This window comes from Rhineura floridana, chromosome 21 (genome assembly GCF_030035675.1).
Source record: "Rhineura floridana isolate rRhiFlo1 chromosome 21, rRhiFlo1.hap2, whole genome shotgun sequence".
Taxonomy (NCBI): domain Eukaryota; kingdom Metazoa; phylum Chordata; class Lepidosauria; order Squamata; family Rhineuridae; genus Rhineura; species Rhineura floridana.
In genome coordinates, this window is record NC_084500.1 from 10,033,226 (window position 1) to 10,060,385 (window position 27,160).

The window sequence follows — 27,160 nt, forward strand, 5'->3', positions numbered from 1 at the left end:
GAGACAATCAGAGTGAAAGGAGATGGGTAGTCGGCCACTGAGAAGACTCTTCTCAGTAACTGACACTCTCCCGGCTCTTGCTTATTAGCTTCTAAGGACATCTGTTGTACGAGAAGACATTAACAAGGGTCTCATTCTCAACCCAGCAGCACAAAAAGGGAGGAGGGGCATGGCCAGGGGTGTAGTCATCCGGGGTCTCAGGGCGTCTTAGTCCCATTACCTTTTGGAGAGCAGGCTCCCAGCAGGGTCTCTATCTCCAAGCCAATCAGCATGAAAGGGGAGTGTGTTAGCCACTGAGAAGAGACTTCTAGCATGCTTCCTTGTCTTTTCCTGCCAATCAGAGTGAAAGGAGGTAAGTCAGCCACTGAGAAGACTCTTCTCAGTAGCTAATACTCCACTTTCATGCTCACTGGCTCCTAGGAACATCTGTTGCTATGAGAGAAGGCATTAACAAGGCTCCCATTCTCAGCCCAGCAGGGAAAAGGGGGAGGGGCATGGCTGTGACTATCACGAAGGGATACTCACTCACTCACTACTGCTCACTTTCACACTACCACTTCTCTCTTCAGAGGAGAAGAGCTGAAGCCTGGTAGCTGCAGCACTTTCCTGGGCTTCACTTGCAGCTTTAATTATCTCCATTACAAACAAACAAACTCCATTAAGGCATTTGAAGGAGTTAAGAGGGGTGGAGGCTCCTCCTCGCCCAAAGCTTGCCACCCTGGATAAATAATTGACAAGCCGAAATGAAAGCACTGTTTGCCACTGAGAGGCACGCCCCTCTTCATGTGTTCAAACTGGCTTGGCAGGAGATCTTTCCCACATCTGTGTGCTGTGATCGGACTTATTTATTTATTTATTTATTTATTTATTTATTTATTAAATTTAAACCTGCCTTATGTCCGAAAGGACTTGTTGCGGAAGCCAAAGCTTCTGGTAAGGCAAGTGTCAAATCAAATCAAATTTTATTACAGTCAACAGACCATTGTTGGAACATTCCAGATAGATAGATAGATTTGAAAGCAGATAGACAAAAATATAGATATAAAAGTGAAATAATACTTTAAAAAATTACAAATTATTATTATTATTATTATTATTATTTATTACACTTATATACCGCCCGACTAGCAAAAGCTCTCTGGATTCCTGCATTGAGCAGGGGATTGGACTTGATGGCCTTATAGGCCCCTTCCAACTCTACTATTCTATGATTCTAAGCCATCTAGCTAAGCATGTGCTGCTCAGACATGCTCAGACATGAACAAAGGACCAAATAACACACAGTTGGTTTGCAAACTACCAAGCAATCATTAATGGTAAGGTGAGTGTGATGAATTGCCAGGGGTTGTGTGTGGTGAATGTGTGTTTAAATGCATTTTTCTCTAAAATGAATTATTTCACCTGCTTAGGGAAAATGGGTTATTCAGAGGATCACACTTAGTGATGTGACTGTCCCGTGTAACTGCTCCCCCCCAGTGGCTGTCATTTACTGATTGTTGCTGGGGATTAGAAACATTTCCAGAGTATTAAAAAGAAAAGGGCTTGATTTATTAATGAGTGGCATGGGGAGGGGATCACTTCATCTGTGCATGCTGAAAGTTGGGTGGAAACTGCGGACATGCTGGATAGTCTGGAATCAGAGACTGCAAAGTTGAAAGTTGAGGGGCAGTTTATTACAAAAACTTTTCGGCAGTGACAATTCCCTCCCCCTTTCCACAGCTCACTGACTTTGGTTATTCGAAATGAGAGCAATGAAGATCAAGAGAGTAATGTGACGCTGCCCTCACTCTTCACTGGCTATGTGACATCGTCAAGTAAATAAATCTGACTGGCAACAGAGCGTAGTGATGTCATCATATTTACAAAGTGATCCCCAGTGGACAGAGTTAAAGGGGCAGCAGACAAGGTCCTGGGTTCAATCTCTGGCACCTTCCAGTAGGGATGTCTGTCTGAAAATCAGGAGAGCTGCTACCAGTCTGAGCAGCACATGCTTAGCTAGATGGCTTAGAATCATAGAATAGTAGAGTTGGAAGGGGCCTATAAAGCCATCAAGTCCAACCCCCTGCTCAATGCAGGAATCCAAATCAAAGCATTCCCAACAGATGGCTGTCCAGCTGCCTCTTGAATGCCTCCAGTGTCGGGGAGCCCACTACCTCTCTAGGTAATTGGTTCCATTGTCGTATGGCTCTAACAGTTAGGAAGTTTTTCCTGATGTCCAGTCGAAATCTGGCTTCCTGCTACTTGAGCCCATTATTCTGTGTCCTGCACTCTGGGACAATCAAGAAGAGATCCCGGCCCTCCTCTATGTGACAACCTTTCATGTAGTTGAAGAGTGCTATCATATCTCCACTCAGTCTTCTCTTCTCCAGGCTAAACACGCCCAGTTCTTTCAGCCTCTCCTCATAGGACTTTGTTTCCAGTCCCCTGATCATCCTTGTTGCCCTCCTCTGAACCTGTTCCAGTTTGTCTGCATCCTTCTTGAAGTGCAGAGACCAGAACTGGACGCAGTATTCAAGATGAGGCCTAACCAGTGCTGAATAGAGGGGAACTAGTGCTTCATGCGATTTGGAAAATATACTTCTGTTAATACAGTCTAATATAGCATTTGCCTTTTTGCAGCCACTTTGCATTTATCCCTGTTGAATTTCATTCTGTTGTTTTCAGCCCAATACTCCAGCCTATCAAGGTCCCTTTGAAATTTGTTTCTGTCTTCCACAGTATTAGCTATGCCCCCCCCAATTTTGTATCATCTGCAAATTTGATAAGCAGTCTTTGTACCTCCTCATCCAAGTCGTTAATAAAAATGTTGAAGAGCACTGGGCCCAGGACCGAGCCCTGTAATACCCTGCTCGTTACCTCCCTCCAGTTTGAGAAGGAACCATTGATAAGCACTCTTTGAGTACCATTCTGGAGCCAACTGTGGATCCACCTGATAGTTGTTCCATCCTGCCCACATTTAGCTAGACCCTTTTTTGGGAGAAGACTGAGCCAAAGTAGGAATTGAGCACTTCTGCCTTTTCTTTGTCATCTGTTATCATTTTGCCATCCTCATTGAGTAGCTTTGCCACCATTTCTTTTCTCTTTCTTTTACTATGGACATACCTGAAGAAAGCTTTTTTTAGCATCACCAAACATGCCCCACCAAACTCAGTCCACCTCATCCAGCCCCCACTTAAGGAGCAGCAGTGCCTGTCAGCTTCCTCCTCCTTATTCGCAATGTAGAACTTAGCAAGGAGGAGGAGGAGGACAAAGCTAGCATTAGTTGGCTCTGCCTGTCATTGCGTCTGGTGCCACCTAAGGTGGGCCTCCCTGCCTCCCACCCTGCCAGACCCTGATGGGCACCGGTCACCACTAGGGATGGGTGAGAACTTCGATACAGTTCACATTTCAAGCACAATTTATCAAATTTGCACTTTCTTAATCAGTATGAGAACCAAAACACAGCCATCCCTCAAAATTCACATTTATTAGCATTTTGGGATGTAGTTAGCCAACTAAACAACATTTACAAAAATGCATATGAGGGGAAATAATGTAGAAAAATATGTTAGATAATTCTTCCCACATTTGGTGCTAAAACACTGCATTGGGAATGTGGGATGCATCCTTCTGGCCCAAGTTGCTTTTGAGGATCAAGGTCAAAGGACAGGCATTATAAAAGAAACGTGTTCTTGGTCTATAACAGCTATGGGGCACATAGATGCTTGGAGAGGATGATGGGTTAAGCAAATTATGTTATATTTTTATATGTTGCATTGTGCGTCTTTGAATGCTGAATTAAATTTAAAAAATCAAACATCTCTATTGTGCATAACATTATAACTGGATCTGAATGTTTCATATTATTGTTGTGAGTCATCAGTGGATAATTTATCATTGTGTACATCAGGGGTGGAGAACCTTTATCAGCCCAAGGGCCTCATTCCCTTCTGGGCAACCTTCTGAGGGCCACATGGCAGTGGTGGGCAGGGTCAGAGGCAAAGTGGGTGGATCAATGAATGTCAATTTGTGCCACAGGCTACTTTCTACACATATTCACACACCCCTCTCTGTTGTCCATCCAGATGAGCAAGAGGCATTATCAGAATTCAAGGACATGTTCCAGCCAGGCCAAAACACTCAGGAGGTGAAGCACTCCCATTGAGGAATCTGGCCTGGGGAGCATCCTAAGAGCCAGGTGGAGAGGCCCAGAGGATCGCATCCGGCCTCCGGGCCTAAAGTTCCCTTCCCCTGGTGTACACGTCAAAAACTGAATCCCAATTTTAAAAGAACCATAAAGTGAAGTGTGTGAGTGCCAGGAGGGCAGGTTAGAAATGTTCATATAAATAAATAGATTGTGTGTACAAGCATGTTAATCTGAATTCCCACATGGAAAGTTGTCACACGTGAGTTTGCTCGCAGAAATACAAAGTTATATCCCCCTAAGTCATACTCACACATTCACACCCTGCCACATTCCCAATCCTGAATCCTTTTGGACACATGCAGGTGTAGTGGGGTTGCACACAGTTTAATGATTCATTGTTAGAGGCGGGTTTTAATGTTTGGGCTGAGAGCAAAGGACTAATTTGATTAATTTTGGAAGGCATTTGCTATAAGAGGAGATAGGAAAAGAAAAATACTAGAAGTTGAACTCTTCTGCTCATACTAACAGGTTCAGATGACATTGGGCCCATCCATACCTAACCACCAAATCCGAGTTTTCCATATTCAGGTTGGTGGCCTTGAGATCCAAACATGTCCTGTTTGTGTTCGGATTATTGTGAAAACCTGATTATCAAGCATCCATACATGTAAGGGGTTTTTTTTGGTCTAAATTGCTTTAGCATTGGCCAGTCCCCTAAGTCCACCCCTTTTCAGTGATTGGTCCATAAGGGTTATTTGCTTTTTGCGCACTTTTTCAGAAGAGTGCAGAAACATATATCTCTTATTTAATTCCCATGCATGCTCAGGTTTGTGGATGTGCTATTGGTTGGGAAGGAGACAGGGGGCTTGGCATATGATGGAGGAATGCCCATGGACTGCCTATTGCAGGAAAGTCCACAGCATTGCATCCAAGCGCATGGACGTTAATGCAATTATTGGTTTAGAAAAGCATATCAGTTTTTCGGTGGTATTTCTAATGCGGATTTGTGAATGCAAAACTCCGTACCAGCTTGCAACACCATTTGGATGACGGTCACTTAATGAGGACACAAAGCAATAGCATTGCAGATTATACAGTCATATGGGCAGGCCCCGGGCCCCTCCCCCCTCCCCACACAGTGAAAGAACATGAAGGATATAGCAAAGCTGCATGGACTAATCCCACCAAGGGATGCTCAAGAAGATTTCTTCACTTCCCAGACTAATATGTGGACCAGAATGGAATTCAGTGACTCCTATCCACAATGGCTGTGTTCTACCTCCAGTGGCAGAGTCAGTGAGTACATCTCTGAATACCAGTTGTTTTGAATCACAGGTGGGCAAAGTGCTCTTGCACTCCAGTTCTGCTTTCACACAAGCATCTGGTGGGCCACTGGGAGAAGAGGATGCTGAACTAGATGGGTCTTTGGCCTGATCCAGCAGGGGTCTTCTTAGGTTCCCAGGGCAGGGTGGGACTTGCATAAGTCATGCATATTAAGCAGGATTGCTTTACACCATTTGCTGAGAATGACAAGTGGGAAGGAGTTGCTGTTGTGCTCGGGTCCTGGTTTTGGGCTTTCCATGGTCATTTGCTTTGGCCACTGTGAGAACACAATGCTGGACTAGGAGGGCCACTGGCCTGATCCAGCGGGGCTCTTCTTAGGTTCTTACACTTAAGTGCCCGCACTTCTTTGAAGTTTGCAATCAGTTCTCAGTTTTTAAAAAATCAAAATGCCTATACAAATGCCTATTTTAGGAGAAAATGCATATAAAAAAGTTGTTCTCAGGAAAATTCTGCACACGCAAAATACACATTTATGGGAGAAAAACACATTCGAAATATGAGTGTGTCATGCATTTTAAAAAACAATTCATATAATGATGCTGAAACAGGACAGGACAGATTTATGGGTTGTATCCAGTGCTAGCCCTACTCAGAGCAGACCCACTGAAATTCATGAATGTGACTAACTTAGGTCCATTAATTTCAGTGGATCTACTCTGAATTAGTAGGGAGGAATTATCTGTTCATCCCTGATCCTGCCTCCCCCAACCACCAATGTGCAGAGCAGCCATTCCATCCTTGTCGGTGCCCTCCACAATTGTACATGCCCAGAGCTGCATCACATGGGGAGGGATTAGGGGTGTTTTGGGATTTTGAAACTTCATTTAAAATGTAATTGACAACTCAGTTAAAAGGTGGACAATTAACCAACAAAGAAAAAATATTTTTAGTTGTGGCAGTGAATTCCTTGGGTTGTATTCAATGCTTGTCCTACTCAGAGTAGACTTACTGAAAATAATGACATGGGTAACTTGGGTCTAATAATTGTAGTGGTTCTACTGTGAGTAAAACTTAGTTGAATACAATCCCTTATATTAAGTGTTGCATTTTGTATTTCACAGGCCCTTTTGTTTGGTGGTTCCCTATCTATGAACCATGCTCCCCCAGGAAAGGTTAAACTACTTTCATCTTTAGTTTAGGTGAGCCATTAAAACATTTCCATTCTGCATGGCTTTATAGTTATTTAAAATGCTGTCAATTACCACCTCTCTTTTAAAAGTGGTTCCCCTTGTTCTGAATCTGTTTTTCATGATATTATTTGAAGGTTTTTTTTAAGTTAGAGTTTTTAAATTGTAAAGCCTCCTTAGGGGATCATTTCTGGGCTGAAAGATGGCTCGTACATATTTTTCTAAATAAATAACGATATTTTATTTGGTCTGTCCTCAACCTTCCACCTGTGGATTTCATTGGGTGCGTCCATGCTCTAGTACCGAAGCCAATTGGGATTACTGGGGTTTAAATGTAAACACAGCAGCTTAACTGGGTTGTGCAAGTATTTAACAGGTCAGATCCAAAGTTCTTTGATGGGGTAAAAAGTTTACAGGCCACACAGAACTCTTTTCAGGCAGAATCTGCAATCCTTATCATCCCTCACCACAGTGTCAGTTTCCTTGTGCAGTGAGTGGACAAGGATAACTCTATCAATTTTGGTCTCCTCTCAGTTTCTCACTTTTCCAGTCTTAAATTCAGTTCTTCCCATTTCCGCAGGAATTTCCCATTTAAAAACAAATCCTCATGAAAATTCATCAGTATTTTAGTGTGCCTTTCTCCTAATAAACACATTTTCCCAAACAATTTCCTCTTATATGCCCCTAATATAAATGTTGCTCCACCTTTTGGTAAGAGCATAAGTTGGGGTGGAAGCAGCAAAAGTGGGAGACGCGATGCTGCTACTTGTACACACACACTTGAGTGTTTGGTGGGTGAGGCTGTCTTGTCTTCCTGGTATATTTGTGTTTTAATTTGTTAGTAGTGATTATGATTTATTATGTTATTTTAGGTTATATTAATGTTTAAGATTTTTTAAAAAATGTTTTGTATTCCCTTAAATGTGTAATTTGGTTTTTATGATGTTTACTGTTAGTTAATGTTTAAGATGGTTTCTTTTAAATGTTTTAAATGTGTAATTTGGTTTGATTTTTTTTCCCAACACTGTAAACCACTTAGAGGCTTCTTTTCAAGTATGAAGCAGTATACAAATTGAATAAATAAATAAATAATACAGTGCCTTTCCGTATGTTATTTTCACTAGCATGTTCATTTTTATTTACACTTTCCCCCTAGTATCTGCATTTTTGTGCACGTTGCTTGGGAGAAGAACTGGGAGAGGTGCAAATTTTGAAGGATAGCCATGTTTCGGTTCACACATTGGTTCAAGAAGCACGAACTGGGTAGTTTATCATTAAAATGCAAACAAAATTGAATTTCTCCCCCACCCCTAGGAGTGACTCTGGTCTGAAAGGGCTCCTCAGCCGTGACACATTTACACTTTCAGGATTTAGTTGTCATGGAGATCAAACATGCTGGCTTGCTCCCCAGTTCCACCTGCTCTTCATCTCCCCCTCCCTGCATCATTTCACCCATCCACTTACCCACATAAGCTGGGTGGGATATAAAGACCGCATCTGTTTAAGCAGATTCAAATAGATTCCTCAGAAAGCAAACATTAACCCCACAAACACTGTGGTGTAGTGGTCAGAGTGCTGGACTAGGACCCGGGAGACGAGGGTTCAAATCCTCACTCTACCATGAAGCTTGCTGGCTGAAGTTGGGCCAGTCACAGCCTCTCAGCCTAACCTACTTCACAGGGTTGTTGTGAGGAGAAAATGGAGAGGGAGGAGAACCATATGCACCACGTTGAGCTCCTTGGAGGAAAGGTGGGATATAAATGTAATAAATAAATAAATAATAAAACGGTAAGCAGAGCAAGCAAGGGTGAGGAAGCAATCCACATAGAAACAAAGTAATAACTTCTGCAAAATTAAAATATGTACAAGTCTCTGGTGCCAAAGATGGCTTATAGTTCTGATTTGTTCAAAGCCAAATGACAAGTGTTGAAATAAACCACCCAATCCTACTGAATTGGTTCTGCCAACTTAGAACTGCTCCTGCGGGGCTTAAGGATGGGGAAAACACTCATTCATTCATTGGCGATCACTCGTGTGGCCGAGTAAGATTGTCTTCCAAGGTTTGGTTGGAAGATGCCTCTCTTATTTTGGGAGATTGGCACACAACGACCAACACACAATCTTAACAGAAAAAGGCTTTCATCCAATGGCATGAATACCACGACGATTTGAAGTCTTTTACCTGTTGCAAACTTCATCCACCTTCACAGCTATTGTAACATATACATTATTATCCTCCACCTGTTCTGCCATTGAGGACATTCTTGGATTGTTCTTTGTCTGGTTTCTCTCCCTTGACCTTACCGCCATGGGTGACCCTGCTGGGAGTACTGTACATGACTCCCAATGGCATCGCTCATAGGGTTCACTGGAACACACAAGCCCACTCACCACTACAAGGTGACGATCCAGTGAGGGGAAAAAAACTCTATTCAGTTTGCTTTTAAAGGCAAACCTACCTAATCCACACTTTCCAAAACAATACACAAAACCAAGCACAGCCACCCTGTGAAATTTGCACTTCTCTGAATTTTGCAGTGCAGGTCTCCAGCCAAGTGATGTGTTCAGAAATACATATACTAGGGTAAAGTGTGCTTAAAATGCATATGTTAGTGAAAGTAACATACGTAAAAGGATGCTATTATAGGAAACTGCTTTGCAAAAATGTGTACATTAGGAGAAATGCATACTGAAATGCGGACGAGTTTGGTGAACTGAACTTAAGTCTGGAAAAATGGAAACTGAGAGAAAGCAAAACTGACAGATTTGCCCATGTTTAGAGATCCAATCTTTATCCTGTCCTGATGCATTCAGTATACAAGCCAATGGTTAAAAACCTCAGAGTTAAATATATCTGTCTGCACAGAGGTGTGTGTTAGACTGTTTACTGGATAGAAATGCATAACCATTCCAGTCTTTCACAGCTGGAAAAAAGCAAGTACACTTCTAACACCCCTCTTCTTGCAACAACGATTGGTATCTGACACTGATGAGAGATTGTATACTATAAGGTGTGGTGCGCATGCAGCAAGTGGCAACTTAGTGTCTACATGTTTGTTCCATGTGGCACCTTACCATTCATGAACATTACTTTATTCAGAACTTACTTGTTAGACATGCATAGGATTGCCTGATTGTCCATGCACATGTACCACATGACACCTTAGTGTCCATGTGCATGAGTCACATGCTGCCTTATTGTCCACAAACACTACTGTACTTAGAAGAACTGACTTGTTAAATATTCATAGGAATGACTTGTTGTCCATGTGCATCTACGATGTGACCCCTTGAACCACATGGTGCCTAACTGTTCATGGACATGAAGGCTTAAGTTCTAGTTTCCCAGGAGTATGTACTTAATATGACTACTGGGTAAAGATACGCATAGGATTATGTACACAAATGTGAAGATGCCTTGGTGCATGCTAGCCCATACACGTACATTTTAATGCCTGTACAGTAGACTACAGTCAAGGCATATTTGCCTTCCACTTTGAGGTTCAGTCTGAGAGCTAGAACATACAGAATGGCAATTGTAGTGCACACACTAGCATACTAGTTGTATTTTGGGGGGGGGTGGAGATTATTTAGGCTTGCCTAATAAAGCTACGGGTCTTGTATGGTTCTCGAGTCATAAGGCTGCAATGGTCAAGAGTTTATATTATTTGGTTCAGGATGCTGCCTAGATGGGGGGGTGGCCAAGGGAGGGAGAGCCCAGATGACATCCTAGGCAGGTGGCATAAGAGGGAGTAAATGGAGGCTTCTCTTCCTCTTCATGGCAGAGTTCTGGTGGGGGAACACTGTGCACGCAAAGTACCTTTTCCTGGTAACTGAGGCACCTTTTGGTAGAGGCTGGTCCATTAAGGCAAATGGGGTGCTGTCCCACCAACCTGTCTTGATTCCTCTGAGCCCAACTACCTACCTTCCTACTTACAGGCGTCTGCCAGCTTCCTTCTCCTTAGTTTCAGTTTTGCCCCTGTAGAGCACAGCAGGGAGGAAGATATTATAGGGACATAACTAGACTTACGTGGCTCCACCTGTCATTGGCTCTGGCTCCCCCTACTGTTGATCTCCCTGCCTTCCACCCTACCAGTCCCAATGGGCACTGCTTACATCTGGAAATTTGATGTGAGGAAGCAGGGGTTTGAGATCTCAGAGCCAGAGGTTCGCTTCCAGAGACGTTTAAGCCCCATAATGTTTCTATGATGAAGCCAACAGCATTTGCTCATCCTGCTCAGCTCAGTCATTCCTTGCCCACTTGTAGCTGAGATCCTGGGCTACCTAGTGTTAATCATTAAAAAGGAACAGAGTGCTGTCTAGCAAAGTCCACAATCTGTTTGCTCAAATCCACAGAAAGTTTTATATATATATAAATATATATATATGTAACAAACACAACATAAAAATGAACATTAAAACAAAACAAAAACAGAACAGAGAGGTACAAGTCACTGATCAGTGATCACTTTTCATTTTTTTTTAAAGGAACATCACACAACCAGGCCTGCTGGGTAAAAAAGGATGACTTTCCTCATTCATGTCTATCGGATACATCTAAGCAACTGTTCAAGGACGGTTTATTTCTGTGAAAATGTGACCCTCGGAATCAATGAAGCCCAAACTGATTTGTCTGAGTAAGTGTGGGATGCACCTGGTTACCTCCAGACAGCTGTAGTTTATGGGCCCAATTTTTTCCAAGGCATTCAAAGCAAATGAAATTCAGAGCAAGCTTGTCCCTTTTGCCCCTGAAATGACACCACTGCAGTCACCCATTTGTACCAATGCCATTTTGATGGTGCCCTTGCTTGCAGAGAGAGGCTAGAGCAGTGGTACCCAACCTTTATGAGACCCCCTTTATAAGCTCAAAATATTTCATGACCCCCCTCACCCTAGGGAGGCAGACTGGCTGCCAGGAAGGGGGAAAGCAGCCTTTCCTTGCAGCCTTGCTTATTTTTGCTTCACAAAAAGCCCTCTCCTCTCTTTCTGAGTAAGGGTGTCATCAGCAGCGGCAGTGCGAGGAGACAGGAGTTGGCAATAGTAATCCCCTCTTCTTCCTTCAGCCTCTTTTGGTGTCTACCATGTGTGGTATAGGCAGATGCCTGCCCTCGGCGTGCCTGAAAGACACTCTGGTGCTTCAACAAAAGCCCTCCCCTCTTGTTTGGAGAAAGGGGGAGGTGTCACCTGCAGTGGCAGCGGGTAGCAGACAGCATCCAGGGAGGGAAGACTTTAAAAAAATCTTTTCTTTACTGTTCTCAGCCCCCTCTGGATTACTTTGCAGCCCCTAGGTTGGGAACTATTGGGCTAGAGTCATTGCTAGAGAATGCAAGGAATTCACTAGGCAAAATATAGTAATATATAGCAAAATATAGCCCTGCTGGTCAGACTGAAGGTCCATCCAGTCTTGTTTCACATAGTAGCCAACCAGGCACCTCCAAGAAACCAACAAGCAGGGTGTGAAGAGAACACCCCCCTGTTATTCTCCAGTAACTGGTATTCAGAGGTACACTACCTCTGAACATGAAGGTTTTTATTATTATTATTATTATTATTATTATTATTATTATTATATCCTGCCCTTCCTCCCAGCAGGTTCTGTTCATAACTCTCATGGTTAATAAGAACCGAGTCCTAGGGAACTAGACCAAGTTGTCCATCTAGCCTAGGGGCAGGGAATCTTTTCTGCCTGGCAGAGTCTTATTTCCTCAGTTCCAGAGGGCTAAATGTAACAAGTGGGCAGTGGCGTCCATCTGTCAGTCTCCTGATATCATAGAGATATCAGATGACACCGGGCTTTGAAGCCCCAACTGTCAGGACGTCAAAGCTCAGTGCAAGGCTGTTGGAAAGCCCTTTTGCAACAGCCCATGCTGCTCTTTGAACCTCTGGAAACTGGGGGTTTAAAGAGCAGTGCAGATCTATTTGCGAAAGGGTTGGTTTTCAAACAGCCCCATGCTGAGCTTTGGGTGGTTGCACCAGTTCCCCTACTGGGAATAAGCATGCACAGCCAAATTGAGCAGGTTTAACCCTTGCTCAGCAGCTGATGAGCAGGCTGTGTGTATTAAATCATGCTGCTTTGGCTGGGGGTCAGCTGACTTCATCTCCCCATTGGAGGTAGTTTTTTAAAAAATTGCCTTGTGCGCCAAATTTGACACCCTCTGGACATGGACATGCCATATAGCTATCATGACCTACAACCATTGAAATATCCATCATCCAATCATTTGTCTTGTCCCACGTTAATGCTATCTAGGCCAGTCTTCTCCCCCAGATGTCATTGGACTACAACTCCCATCATCCCCAGCCATTTTAGCCAATGATCAGGGAAGACAGGAGTTATAGTTCAACATCTGGATACCCAAGGTTGAAAAACACTGATGTAAGCTAATGGCCATTTGCCACATCTTGTACCAGCAAGTTCCATAAGTTAATTATGGGTGAATCTTCTATCTCGGCTTCTACTTAATGGGGAGAGTCAGGACAGCCAGACATATTATTCATATAACAAGGTCACGTGTGGGTATGTCTTCCAGACCTTTCCTCTTGTTCTGTAGGCACATTAGGCTCATGTACCATCTTTCAGGCTTTGTTTTCTTAGAATAGGCACGTAGCTGCTTCACAGCTTTTCTTTCCACAGCTGACTAGTTGGGTTCTTCTGCCTTCTCCTTTCTGGGAGTCATTGCCACCAGAGTGGCTTGTTTCTCAAGCAGCATCTCATCCTCCTCTCTTCAAGGTTTTTTTCATCACCAGATCATGATGGCACTTCTTCAAAATCTCCTGGGACCAGTCTTCATTTCTTCTGTGGAATCCCCTTTTTGTGAGATTTCTAGCTTATTAATTGGGCTATACGTGGGTCTTCTTTTCCCATATATCGTCTCTTCAACCCAGACTATGTAATCTTCATTTCACATGTCCCATGTCTTTCTTTAAGCTCTCTGCTGCTGACTCTATACCAGCCTTCTCTTTCAATGAATGGCTGTACCATGATTGAAGTCTATGTCTTCTCAAGACTTGTCACGTCCTGAGGTACAGGGGTATATCTACTCACCCTGCTTCTCAATACTGACAGATTGAGGATATGCGTGTTTTCTATATTTGTTCTAATGGTTTCCTGCCTCTTTTAGACGAATATGTAGGAAAACCTGATTTATCTGCAGTTTATCAGATTTATTTGTTTATTTTATTTTATTTATATCCCGCCCTTCCTCCCAGTAGGAGCCCAGGGTGGAAAACAAAAGCACTAAAAACACTTTAAAACATCATAAAAACAGACTTTAAAATATATTAAAACAAAACAAAAACTTTTTTTAAAAATCTTTAAAAACATCTTATTTACAAAAAGGTTTAAAAACACATTAAAAAGCTAGTCCAACACAGACGCAGAATGGGATAAGGTCTCAACTGGGTACCAAGAAATTTCACCTCTTTCTCGTGACCAGAACACACATAGCTAGTCTATGCCAGGGTAGTTAAAGTCACCCATTACTACAACTCTTCCCAGTTTGGATGCTTCCTCAGTTTAATTTTTCATCTCAGGATCTCCCTGAGCATTTTGATCAGGGGGATGATAGAACGTCCCCAGTACTAGACTACTCCTGGATCCTGGTATCACCAGCCACAACGATTCTCTGGAGAAGCTTGCCTCTTTTGGGGTTTCCAACTTGCTGGATTCCATGCCCTCCTTCAAGTATAGAGTGACACCAAATAAGCGGATAAGAGAAAAATCATTTGAAATGTGGTGTTTGAGGAGAGCTTTGCGGATAACATGGACCGCGAAAAAGACAAATTGGGTGTTAGAACAGATTAAACCAGAACTATCACTAGAAGCTAAAATGATGAGAGGTTATCCTACTTTGGACACATAATGAGAAGACATGATTCACTAGAAAAGACAATAATGATGGGGAAAACAGAAGGGAGCAGAAAAAGAGGAAGACCAAACGAGAGATGGATTGATTCCATAAAGGAAGCCACAGGCCTGAACTTACAAGATCTGAACAGGGTGGTTCATGACAGATGCTATTGGAGGTCACTGATTCATAGGGTCACCATAAGTTGTAATCGACCTGAAGGCACATAACAACAACAAACCTCCAATACGTCCTTCCTTCTGATATATCCAGGGATAACCATGTCCCACTGGAGTTTCATCAACCCTGACCTTTGAACATGGTGGCTGGGGCAGATGGAGTTGGAGGCTAACCTCTGGAGGGCCACAGGTTCCCCCTTCATGCCCCAGTGGTGGGTGCCTTTTGGTAGGCCAGAAGGCAGGAAGGGCAACAGTAGGTGATGCCAACTAATTCTAATTTTGTCCTCAACTTGCTCCCTGTTGAGTTCTTCAGAGAAGAAGCTGGCAGCCAAAATCATCCCCTGGGCTGGTTGTAACTAAGAAGGCAGGCAGGTGGGCGCTGGGTGAGGGCAGACTGAGACTGGTGGGGCAGGGCCCCACGCACCCCAATCGGTGGCAACTCAGTGGCAACTACAGATTTTCAAAAACTCTGACTAGTCAAATATTGATGGACTTCAGCCAATCTTCTCTCTCACTCTTTCTCTGCCCACATTACTGTCATTCATGCTCTAGTACGCCGTGTTTTTTGCAGAAACACACACAAGATTTGGTCTCCTCTAAGCTTTCTGAACAGATCTGAACAGGGTGGTTCATGACAGATGCTCTTGGAGGTTACTGATTCATAGGGTCGCCATAAGTTGTAATTGACTTGAAGGCACATAACAACACACAACAACAACCTTTCTGCCTGCTGATAGTCACTTCCCTTCAAAGCAAAAGCTTTTTCTTTGTAGAATCCATCTGATCTATTTCACAGTCCACTTGCCATGCAGAAATTGTTGCTTGATGCGCCTGATGTGCCATTTCTTTCTTCTTTTGGAGGGGAGGGAGAAATGATGATGTCAGTGGAAACATCAAATAAAAAAGATTCATGGAGGTATATGTTAGGAAAGTGAACAACTTAAGAAACGAGAGGATGGACACAGTGAGTCATATAAGACACAATGCAAGACAAGTTTACTGCATACCCCTGGGGCTCCAATGTGCACCATCCCTACTAGGGCTCTGTACCAGTTTCAGCCAAAGCCTGAACAGAATCGGGCTGATTTGGGAGATATGGGCTTTGGCCAAGTTGGGTGGTAACCACCTTGAATCACCTGAATCAGCTTGGGCTGCCCAGAGCAATCCAGGGCTCTAAAGGGGTGGGACATCAGGAGAGAAGAAGAGGAAAGCAACCCCTGGACTGCCCTGGGGAATCAGACCCCAGCAGGATTGAATCTTCTTTTTGGGGGGGGCACACAGCATCTATTTTTTCCCAACTCCCCTCCCAAATGTATGTTTAAATATTGGGTTTAAAACCCCTAATTAAACATTAGCACCCTCCCCCAATCGATTCAGGGTTACTTCTGGTTTGTGTGTTCCCTGGGTTCAGGGCCTTTGGTTGCAGTTGGGGCTGTGCACAGCCCAAATCACAACTGTCTCTACCATCATGAGATACAGTGAGGTCTAGGGAATTGTTTGCTGGATTGAGATCAACTTTTACAAAGAAAAGTGCCAGGACTGAAGACTGGAACAGAGGAAGTTGTCTCCTTTCCAGTCACACTGTTAGTCCATCTGTAGCCCAGCGCGAATTTCTCCTCATGCATGCATTTTTGGAGGCAGTTTTGACTAATGCACACATTTGTTCAAGCCATTTCTTGCATTTTTGTATGTTATTTTCTCTCATGTATTCATTGTTATTCACACTTCCCACTAACAAAAGCATTTTTGTAAACATTGTTTGGTTGGCAAACTGCAAAGCAAAACTCAAATAAGTGCCAATTTCGCACTTGGTGATAAGGGGTAAGACGACTCCTTAAGAAATCCTCCCTGGATCTAATTGGGCTTAGACTCAGTTCGGCACAGAAACTGCCTCGGTTGCCTTGTATGATTACCTATAGTGGGAGAGAGATAGGGGAGTGTATCCATATTAATCCTCCTTGACCTGTCAGCGGCTTTTGATACTGTAGACCATTGCATTCTTCTGGAGAGGCTCTCTGAGCTGGAGGTGGATGGCACTGCTTTGAAGTGGTTCCAGTGGTACTTGGATAGCCGCTCTCAGATGGTGGTGCTTGGGGAGTATCATTCGGCCCTATGGGGCCTTCAGTGTGAGGTTCTGCAGGGTTTGATGTTATCCCCCATGTTGTTTAACATCTACATGAAACTGGTGAGTGTGGTCATCTGGAGATTTGGAATATGTTGTCAACAATATGCTGACAACAAACAACTCTATCTCTCCTTTACATCACCAGGTGTGGCAGTAGATGTGTTAGACTGATGTCTTGCCTCAGTAATGGACTGAATGAGAGCCAATAAACTGAACTTCAATCCAGACCAGACTGAGGTATTGTTAGTGTGCCGTTCCTCAGATCGGCTGGAGGGGAGCAGGTGTTGCATTGCTTGGGCTTACTCCAAGATCCATTACTGTTGCTTGAGGCTCAAGTGGCCTCATTGGGAAAGAGTGCCTTCCATCAGTTTTGTCTGCCGGCCCAGCTATGATCCTCTTTGGACAGGGATAGCCTGACTTCTGTTGTCTAACACTCTGGTAGCCTCCAGGTTAGATTATTGCTATATGTTATACGTGGGGCTACCTTTGAAGATAGTTCAGAAACTGCAGCTGGTGCAGAATTCAGCAGGCAGATTGCTCACCAGGGAAGATGGCTTGAGCACATAACAATTCTGGCACAACTGCCCTGGCTACCAATTAGCCAATTCTGGACTCAATTCAAAGTGCTGGTTTTGACCTATAAAGCTTTATACAGCTCAGGACCTCAATACCTCAAGGGCCATCTCTCTCCATATGAACCAACCCAGACCCTGCATTCGACATCTGAGGCCCTTCTTCGTTTGTCCCCTCTGAGGGAGGTGCAGAGGGTGGCAACGTGACAACAGGCCTTCTGAATCGTGAATCGTGAATCACTTATGGAATGCTCTCCCCAGGGAGGCATACCTGGCACCATAATTATCTAGGTCTGTCAGGGGAATAGGAGTCTCCTAACAACTCTCAGCACTCTTCATAAAGTACAAAACCCAGGATTCTTTGGGGGAAGCCATGACTGTTTAAAGTGGAATAATTGTCTGTGTGGGTGTGGCCCCCTGATTAGCCAAGCCAAACAGCTGTTAGCCTGGCTTACACAACATTGACAGTTGGTTCTGACTGAGCATGCCTGCACTATCATAGGCTCTAATTTTAATTTTCTTAAATTAATTAAAAATCAGCCATGCATTTTTCAAACAGCAGAAGATGAAGGTCTGAGTATGGGGCAATGTCAGTAATAGAATTACAGGTACTCTGTGAACATGGCTGATTTTTAATTAATTTCAACACATTATGAGACCGCTGACAGAAAAAAATCCAACAGGGTTCTCGATTTTTTTACTCAAGTTTATTTATTTATTTATTATTTGATTTCTATCCCGCCCTTCTTCCAGCATGAGTCTGGATTCTCTCTAAGCATTTTGTGTATCACCATGAAAACTTAAAGGATTGTTAAGCAAGTGTTTTTGAGTGCAGGACTATTGTTTGTTTATTAATATATGGTCACAGACCCATTCAAATAAAATAGTCAATAAAACACCAGAATAGTTAAGATACAGAAATATAAAAGTACAACCTAAAAGAAATAGCAGTTAAAAGAGAATAATCCTCTTGCGACTCCTTTGAGCAGAGAAAAGGAACTTAGCTGCTGACTCTGTTGTAGACTTACTAAAATCAGCTAGGAAATATTTCAAACACCAGACCAATGGCCTGCCAGGAAAGTTCCTCAGAATTGGGCCAAGTAGTCTATCGCAATCCTCCCTATAATTTTTTTCAAAAGTTCAGGACTATAAATTTTATAAGTTTTTGTTTTGAAATGAGGGAAGGGAAGGAGTAGAATGGCATGGGAAGATATTTACAATTTAATATTGTGGAATGCGAAAAATTCATGCTGGCTAGAGTATACAGCCACTTTCGTGGCTATATAAACCTGGTCTTTTACTGTCTTCCTTGCTGGGATCCCACAGTTGTTTTGCAAGCAAGTTAATCAGCCATGTACAAAATCATGTCTCATTTTCATGACAGGGTACTCAGATGGTCCATTTCGCACATCGATGGTGCAATCACTGCTGGGAAAGTGTACATGTATACACTTGGGACACTGTATAAATTGGATCATGATGAAGGCTGCACTGTCTATATTATACAGTCAGGCCTAGCATCAGGGATCAGCACTGTCTAAGGCTTTAGGAGGACCCACCATGTTCCTTGCTGCCCATCCAAAATGCCAGCTCCGGTAACATAGTTGTTATAAGCTTATACCAAGTCAGACCATTAGTCCACCCAGCTCAGTGTTGACTCCACTGACTGGCAGCAGCTCTCCAGGGTTTCAGACAGGGATGTCTTCCAGCCCTACCTTGACATGTCAGGGACTGAACCTCTGACCTTCTGCATGCAAAGCAAGCCATCTTCTAGAGAAGCTAACATCTTGGATGGATGGTGAAAACATCTTGGCCGACGAACAGGCCGGATTCAGACTTGGGCGCTACACCATGGACCAGGGCCTTGTCCTTCAGCATTTGGCTGAAAAATGCTCTTTACGCAAGGGAGGGGCTCTTTTTATTATTATTATTATTTATTATTTATTAGACTTATATACCGCCCGACTAGCACTAGCTCTCTGGGCGGTGAACATAAAAAATACAGTAAAATCACACAGTATAATACAGCAAAAAACATGCAACAATAAAAACAGTCCAAAATCAATTACGACAAAATTTAACAATTAAATTAACTTAGATAAATTTAAATTAAAATGCCTCAGAAAAAAGGAAGGTTTTAACTTGGTGCCGAAAGGAGAACAGCGTCGGCGCCAAGCGCACCTCCTCGGGGAGACTGTTCCACAGTTCGGGGGCCACCACTGAGAAGGCCCTAGATCTTGTCACCACCCTCCGGGATTCTCTATGAGTCAGAACCTGGAGGAGGGCCTTCGTAGCAGATCGTACTATACGGGCAGGTTTTTACTGCTTTTATAGATCTCAAATCAGCTTTCGATGTAATATCTCGCGACAGGCTGTGGGTGAAACTAAGGGACACAAACATCAATAGACGTTTACTTTGCTTAATTCAATGTTTGCACGAAAGGACCCAGATAAGGGTAAGATGCAATCGGGCTGGACATCTGTCTGCACCGATTGCATCTTTTAAGGGTATAAAACATCTTTTAAGGGTGTCTTGGCTCCCTCTTTATTTAATTTTTATATTAATCCATTGGTTAAACGCCTAGAGACAGTAAATTCTCATCCCCCTGCGCTTATGAGGAGACATATCTCATGCTTATTGTATGCTGATGATATTGTTTTACTTTCTCAAACGCTGATTGGATTGTGCCGCTCATTAAGAGAACTTGCAGCCTTCTGTACTGATGAACTTTTAAAAATCAACTATGCAAAATGCAAGGTCTTAGTTTTCTCCAGTAAGAGGCATAAGTACAGATGGCAAATTGACAATCATTCTATTGTCCAAGTTAATGCCTTTAGCTACCTTGGTATAGTATTCCAGTCCTCGAGATCCTGGAAGGCACATCTCGTAAGGTCGGTTGAGACCGCCCAGAAAACAGTAAAGGCTTTGCTTGCCTTTTTCTATGCAAGGGGCAGCTCATATGTTCCTGCGGCTGTCCAGGTGTTTAATGCCAAGGCTCTTGCGCAACTACTTTACGGGACCCAAATTTGTAGCGGGGGCAATTATACATTGCTGGAGGTGGTTCAATCCAACTTTCTGAGGTCGGTAATGGGTGTCCCGTGCTGTGTCCCTAATGTGGCACTCACTACATTTGGAACTGGGTGCCCTTTTAATCAAGACCCGAGTTTGGATGCTCAGATTCAGCTATTGGCTGAAGTTACTATTCATACCCACAGAATTGGCCCCTTTAACTCTGGAAGATCCCTTCCAGTCTCAATGGAAGCAGATGCTGTCCAACAAACTAGAATCTCTTGGCTTCTCGCTGCCAGCGATAGGGGCCCTAGGGTATATGAGGGCCAAAACAACAATCAATCAACGCCTTAGAGACATTGAACTCCAGAACAACCAGTGCTTGGCTGCTGTCTACTCCTTAAGCCACATTAATATGAAACCCTTTGTCCCCACCTCCTATATTTTGAATCTATCTACCCCGAAATTTAGGAGAGCATTTACCCTGGCACGATTCAATGTTCTTCCTTCAGCACTATTGGAGGGCAGATATAAGGGTGTCCCACATTCTGAACGAACCTGCCCCTGTGGTGCTGAGGAGGTGGAGTCGGTGTGTCATGTATTGCTCTGTTGCCCTTTCTATTCTAACCTACGCCACAAGTTTATTTTCCAAATTTTAGCTAATCTCTATCCTAGTTCTGAGGCTGAGTTTCTGCGACGTTTATTGGCGGATCGGGATCCTCGGATTACTGCAAAGTTCGCCTCATTCTGTGTAGCCGCTACGGTTCGCAGAAAGGAACTATGCGCTGCAAACCAGCCCGACTCCCTTCCACCCTGATTCTTTTATGACATTCCTGGACTACTTTTTAATCAGCCCTTGCTGTTATTTTGCATTTTATTGCTATTCCGATATCCAGCTGATTGTATTGTATTTGTATTGCTGATCCTCGATCGTAATAAAGACATGTATGCATGCAAAGCAGATGCTCTTCTACTGAGATGCAGCCCTCCCCTTCTACAGCCCTACAGATAGTCAAGTATAAACCCACCACTAAAGCACGATTATTGCATCAATAACATGTTGCACAATACATTTGCACTACTGCGCAGGTTTAATCGGACCTTTGTAGGGCACAGGAGGGAGCCTTCCTCTAAAAATGCCAGATATTTCACCCCATTCTTGAGCCTTCCTCCATTATTAAGCTGCTTTTCGTACTCTCTAACTTTCTAAGACTCCCTGAGAACTTGTTTGAAGGGCAGAGTAAAAACCACTATAATGCATAAACATGCCCATAAATAAATATCTTGCAGGGAGGGGGAGATTGTTTTTTTAAAGCATATACTGTAGTTTTAAACTTAAAAAATCAGATGGAACCCTGACACAGGTGGCAATGTCAATAAACCCAACATTTCCCCTTCTGCTAGCTAATCATTAACAAGGTTATATGTCAACCCCTTCTTGTATTTCAGTTATTAACTAAATAATTTGTGTTCCTACAATGCTCTGAGGAAGGAAAACATACTTTGCAAGGGAGACAAAGACCTGCTAAAAGAAATCTTAAAGAATTAAATGTAAAACTGTCTTTAAACATTTGGACTAGACTAGCCCACCATGTGACCTTGCAAAGTACTTGATCATGAGATTTAATCAGGGCCAGCACCAGATGGTGGCCAGATTGGGCCCTGGCCAAGGGCCCCTGCAGCCGAGAGGGGCCCCTGAAGGGCCCCTTCTTAGGGTGGGAGGGTTGGGCTCCTGTTCCATGATCTGCTGCAATGTCAGGTCCTCAAACCCAACTCTGCTGCAGATCATGGCGAGGGAGCTCCCAGGCACTCACCCCATACAGACAGTGTGAGCTTCAATAAGCCTGCATGCACTCCCCACCTACCTCTCCCATCAGTGTGAATGCTGTGCGCACTGTACACACATGCCTGCCATCTTAGTTGATGGCAGGCATGCGCAGTACACACATAGTTTATTCACACAACACAAGAGAAAGGTGGGATTATTATCCCTGCACCACCTGTATCGGTGTTGGGCTACAGTGCCACAGGCCCAGGATAGGCTGGTGCAGCGTCCAGTCATTTAAATGCAAACTTACCTAATTCACACTTTCTGAAAATTACACAAATAGAAACATCTTTTGAAGTTTGCAATGCAGCTCCTTGCCCAAGTAATGTGTACACAAACCAGGGGCTATCTGATGACATTTCAGAGCCAAATCAGAGTGATGGCAGGATTTTTTTTGTCATCACTCTGATTTTTTTTACCCTATTTCACAGTTCTCCAAAATTATCACCAAAAGCAGAGAAGAGGGTCTGTTGCATAGATTGCACCTATCCCTTCATTTCAGCTCAGTTCTAATGGACATTTTGACCTGAGCATTTCCAGGCTTCCTGGCAGGGTTAGGGTTAGGGTTAGGGTTCCCTTAAGAACATTGTCCACAGAGCAGGACCTCATTTGACAATGATGCAGATTCCAAGAGTTCAGTATTAGATGAAAAGAAATTCAATGAGTGGAAGAAAGAAGACTTTATGGTACAGGAGTTTGGCTTCGTTTTGCTAGTGAATCAGTGCCTAATAATGTTCATTTTGCTATTAATGTCAGCAGAATGTTTGGCTTGATAGAGGGAAGTGTCTATGCCATAGAATTATTATTCCTGGTAACTTATTTAGCCTCTGTTCTTATGCATATTAATTATATGCAACAGTAATATACTGGTTGAAATGACTGCTGAGATGTAGACTCATGCAGTAATTAAATTAGGTTGAGCCCTCTGCCATCACTACCCTGTTCACAGGCTGCAAGGTTTTCAGAATTTTTTCCTCTGGGGCAGAGTGTTCACCCCTCTCACTGTGGCAGTGATCACTCTCCCTACTCTGCCAGGTGCAGAGATTAGGAGGCTTTACCCTTGGTCGGATTTGACTTCACAATGATTTGCTAAACGATGATGTCAGAAGCACAAAGAAAATGCTTCCTGCTTTCACTGTGGCGTCTTGTTGGTAATGAGAAATGCTGCTTAAAAAAAAAATTAGCTCCCTGGACCAATAGGAGCACAATTATCCCAGCTGACAAAACTACGAAAAAAGTGGTAGGAAAAGAGTGTGTCTTCTGAAGCCATTTGCTCCTCCTTCCAAATGTTGAAAGTGGGGCAAGAGCAACTCTTGTTTGTGTTCTTTTGTGTGTATTCCAGAAGGAAGATGGTCCTCCAGATGGTGAGGTTTGCCTTCCTTTACCTGTGCTCTTCTCTGCCTAACTTCCTTCTGTTGTAAACTGATATGCTCAGGGAAGCTGACCTACCCCTCATTCCTTTGTCTTCGTCTTCGACTGTCCAAGCAGAGAGGCGACATCTGTCTTTGTTCTCTCTCCTGAGCCATGAGAGCAATGCCCAAGTCTGGGCATTGCGCCTCCAACTTAGTTAGTTAGTAAGAACTAGGTGTGCCTTTCCTATCTACTATGTATTTCTATGAATAAAGTAGCTTTTCTTATTTTACTAAGTCTTACGTCTCAGTGAACTAAATGCAGGGTAAAAGCCTGCTACTTAGGTAAATGCACACACTGGCACACATGCAGCTCAGACCGCTGAGTATCTCTGCATATTTCCATAACACCAAAAAAATCCCTCACCTTTTTCAGAGTTGGCACTGACCTGTGCCCTGCCACTATTCTGATCTTCCCTCATTCACAAGGCTAGCACAGGAAAAGGGGCTGCTAAATTCCCCCTCCTGCCTACTTGCTTTAACAGAGGCACAGTGCCTCTTTGAAGCCTGCACTTAAAGAGCTATGCTTGAACCTTTAGCCACAGGGAACAATGACTTCCACATGGGCAGATGGAAGCTCCTGATTACAATCGTAGCATTTGCAGTTAGCCTTTTGCCATTTCAAGGAATGGGATTTCTGACCCAACCCTTATTCTGGTTGATTGATTAACAATATTTTTGCCACACCTTCTCATCATATAGTCTTCAAAGTGACTGCCATGCAAATGATTAAAAATAATTCATTAATATTGGGGGGACAGAGGTGTAGTGGTTTCGGGTCTCGGGGGGTCTTAGACCCTTTAGTTTTGTGGGAACAGGGTCCCTACAGGGTCCCCATGTCTCCAGCATGCCATGAGCCAATCAGCATGAAAGGAGAGTATGTTAGCCACTGAGATGAGTCTTCTAACATACTTCCTTGTCCTTCCCTGCTGATTGAAAGCAATCAGAGTGAAAGGAGGTGAAACAGCCAGTGAGAAGACTCTTCGCAGCAGCTAACACTCTCCCCTTTCATACTTATTGGCTCCTAGGGATGTCTGTTGTTGTGAAAGAAGGCAATAACAAGAATCTCATTCTCAACCCCCCAGCCAAAAAAGGGGTGGTAGTAGCTATGACTATCATGAAGGGACCTTGCACTTCTGAATCTTCCACTATGCTACTGGGGGGGACACATAAAATATTAAAGCTGCACCAAAATCCCCCTTCCCCATTTCCTGAAATATTATCTCCCAGCAAAAATAGCATCTGAATTTCTGCTACTTTACCATGGCCTGATGGTTATTGGCTTGCGGTAACATGGATGTAGCCTTTTTTCACTGGTGGCATCAGTGTTGTAGGCCCCATCAGTACTGGCATTCCACCAGCTCTTGAAGTCGCACCTGTCTCGGCAAGCATTTCCCTGAACTTGGACTTCCTAATCTGATCATTTTAATCATTTTTGCACTTGCCAAAGAAAATGCTTTGAAAATTATACATCGGTGGCACCTCACTCCGGTCAACCAGAACTGTATCAATACCTCCCTCTCCTCTCTGTGCTGGAGGGGATGCCCGATCCATGACTCTTTCCTACATTTATGGTGGGACTGTGGCCAATCCACACCGGACCTTTATTCCACTTTAAACAGTCATGGCTTCCCCCAAAGAATCCTGGGAAGTATAGTCTGTGGAGGGTGCTGAGTGTTGCTGAAATGGAAATGGACTGCCTTCAAGTCAATCCTGACTTATGGCGACCCTATGAATAGGGATTTCATGGTAAGCAGTATTCAGAGGGGGTTTACCATTGCCTTCCTCTGAGGCTAGTCCTCCCCAGCTGGCTAGGGCCAGCTCAGCTCGCCACAGCTGCACAAGCCAGCCCCTTCCTGTCTGCAACTGCGAGATGGGGGACAACAGGGCTCCTTGGGACTATGCAGCTTGCCCACAGCTGCACAGGTAGCAGGGCACATAACCCCTGAGCCACTCACTGTGTGGTGATCTTTAGCTGGCCCTTGATGCTCAGGAGACATGAGTGGGGATTTGAACTCACAGACTCTGAACTCTCAGCCAGGCTCTCCTCCCCACTGTGCTATGCCATGTTGTTAGGAAACTGTTATTCCCCTCACAGAGCTCCAGTTCCCAGAATTCTCTGGGAAGAAGGGCTAACTGTTAAACCACTCTGGCCACTGGAGCTCTATCAGTGGAACAGGAGTCTCCTAGTAACTCTCAGTACCCTTCACAAACTACACTTCCCAGGATTCTTTGGGGGAAGCTATGACTGTTTAAAGTGGAATATAGGTCTGGTGTGCTTGTGGCCTGTAATAAAGTAAGACAATGCTGGACTGATGTTTTTCAAATTGCTGGTAAAGTTCTTTAAGCTACAATTATCCCGGATCCGGCCTTGGCACTTCTTTTCCTTAAAGGGGGTTCCATTGTTCCTCAAACTCAGATGTTTCTCCTATCCAGATTCCTACTTGCAGTGAGGCTTGAAACAGGCAAAAATTGGAAGGGGGCAGAACACTTATCGATAAAAAAATTGGTTTACTAGACTTTGGCAACTTGCATTAGACGAAAAATTAACTCAAGAGCGAAAAAAAGCTTGGGGGAAGACATCCTCCAATAAATTTACTCCAGTATGGTATCCCTTTTTATGTTATGCTATCGAAGATTGGGCAAAAGTGAGGCCGCCCTCATCATTACCTTCTTTTTGGTGGGATGTGTATCCTGCTTTTTAATTCTATTATTCTGCTTTCTGGTATTTTTTCTGTTTTATATATAAAGCTTCTGTTGCTGAATGTACTCTTTTTCTAGTTTATATAGAGTGACATGCTTATTGTACTTTGTTGTTTTACTTGTTTGCTGTTACATTTACTAGAAATCTCAATAAAACACTATTTGCAAAAAAACCTGGTTTAATTCTTATGCCTTGTTTTATTGCATATTTTAATCACAGATTTTTAATGCTTTGATGGGACTGTTTTATTGTTTGTTTTCATTAGGTATGGATTTTCTAAATGATTTTATACTTGACATGTCAATGGTATATAAATTAATAAATAATAAAACTTTTGGGGAGGAGGGGAAGATATTTCTCTCAAATTTCAGGCGCAGGTTGCTGATTACCTTACTTGCTCCCACCAAGACAAGCAGCCAGCAGTAAGCCATGGGGAGAATCTCTTCCAACCAGTCATAGTTCCCAGAATGCGATGCGGTGTCGCTCCCAAAGCATTCCAGGAAGTAGGATTGTTGAGAAGGTGGGAGAAAGCCTCAGGCTTCTATGAACTGAAAGTTCTGTGAGTTCAAAAAGCAAGAAAAAAATTGAAAGCCTTTGGCAACTTTGTAAGCTTAAGGGGCAACTTTTTAATATATATATATATATATATATATATATATATATATATATATATTTCAGAAAAGACATGTTGGGCATAGCTGTTGCAATTTGGCCTTATATTTGCAAAACAATTTTCCTTGATATAATGCACTTTTTTGTAAGCTATTTTAACTCGTATATACATTTTTATGCACAATTTCCCCTAGTATATGCATTTGGCTGGAGAACTGCATTGCAAAATTCAGCAAAGTGCAAATTTCTGAGGATGGCTGTGTTTCAGTTTGCATAT

At 43.3% G+C, this 27,160-nt stretch overlaps 1 protein-coding gene and 1 long non-coding RNA gene across 4 annotated transcripts in view; one reads left to right on the forward strand and one right to left on the reverse strand.

Annotated features, from left to right (window-relative positions):
- Nucleotides 1–27,160, reverse strand: part of RAP1GAP2 (RAP1 GTPase activating protein 2) — a 335,084-nt gene that overhangs the window by 244,779 nt on the left and 63,145 nt on the right. The window contains exon 1 of one of the 3 annotated variants that reach the window (XM_061604672.1): nt 526–559. The exons of 1 other annotated variant lie outside the window; for it this stretch is intronic. The gene's annotated coding sequence lies outside the window, so the exon portion shown is untranslated. Of the gene's footprint in view, nt 1–525; nt 560–27,160 lie in introns of those variants that run through there. One more of the 3 variants, XM_061604670.1, reaches the window with a different exon arrangement.
- Nucleotides 5,353–23,737, forward strand: LOC133374146 (uncharacterized). Its single transcript, XR_009759825.1, has 4 exons — nt 5,353–5,422; nt 6,532–6,609; nt 11,086–11,234; nt 23,501–23,737. It is a non-coding gene; the product is annotated as an uncharacterized LOC133374146 (long non-coding RNA).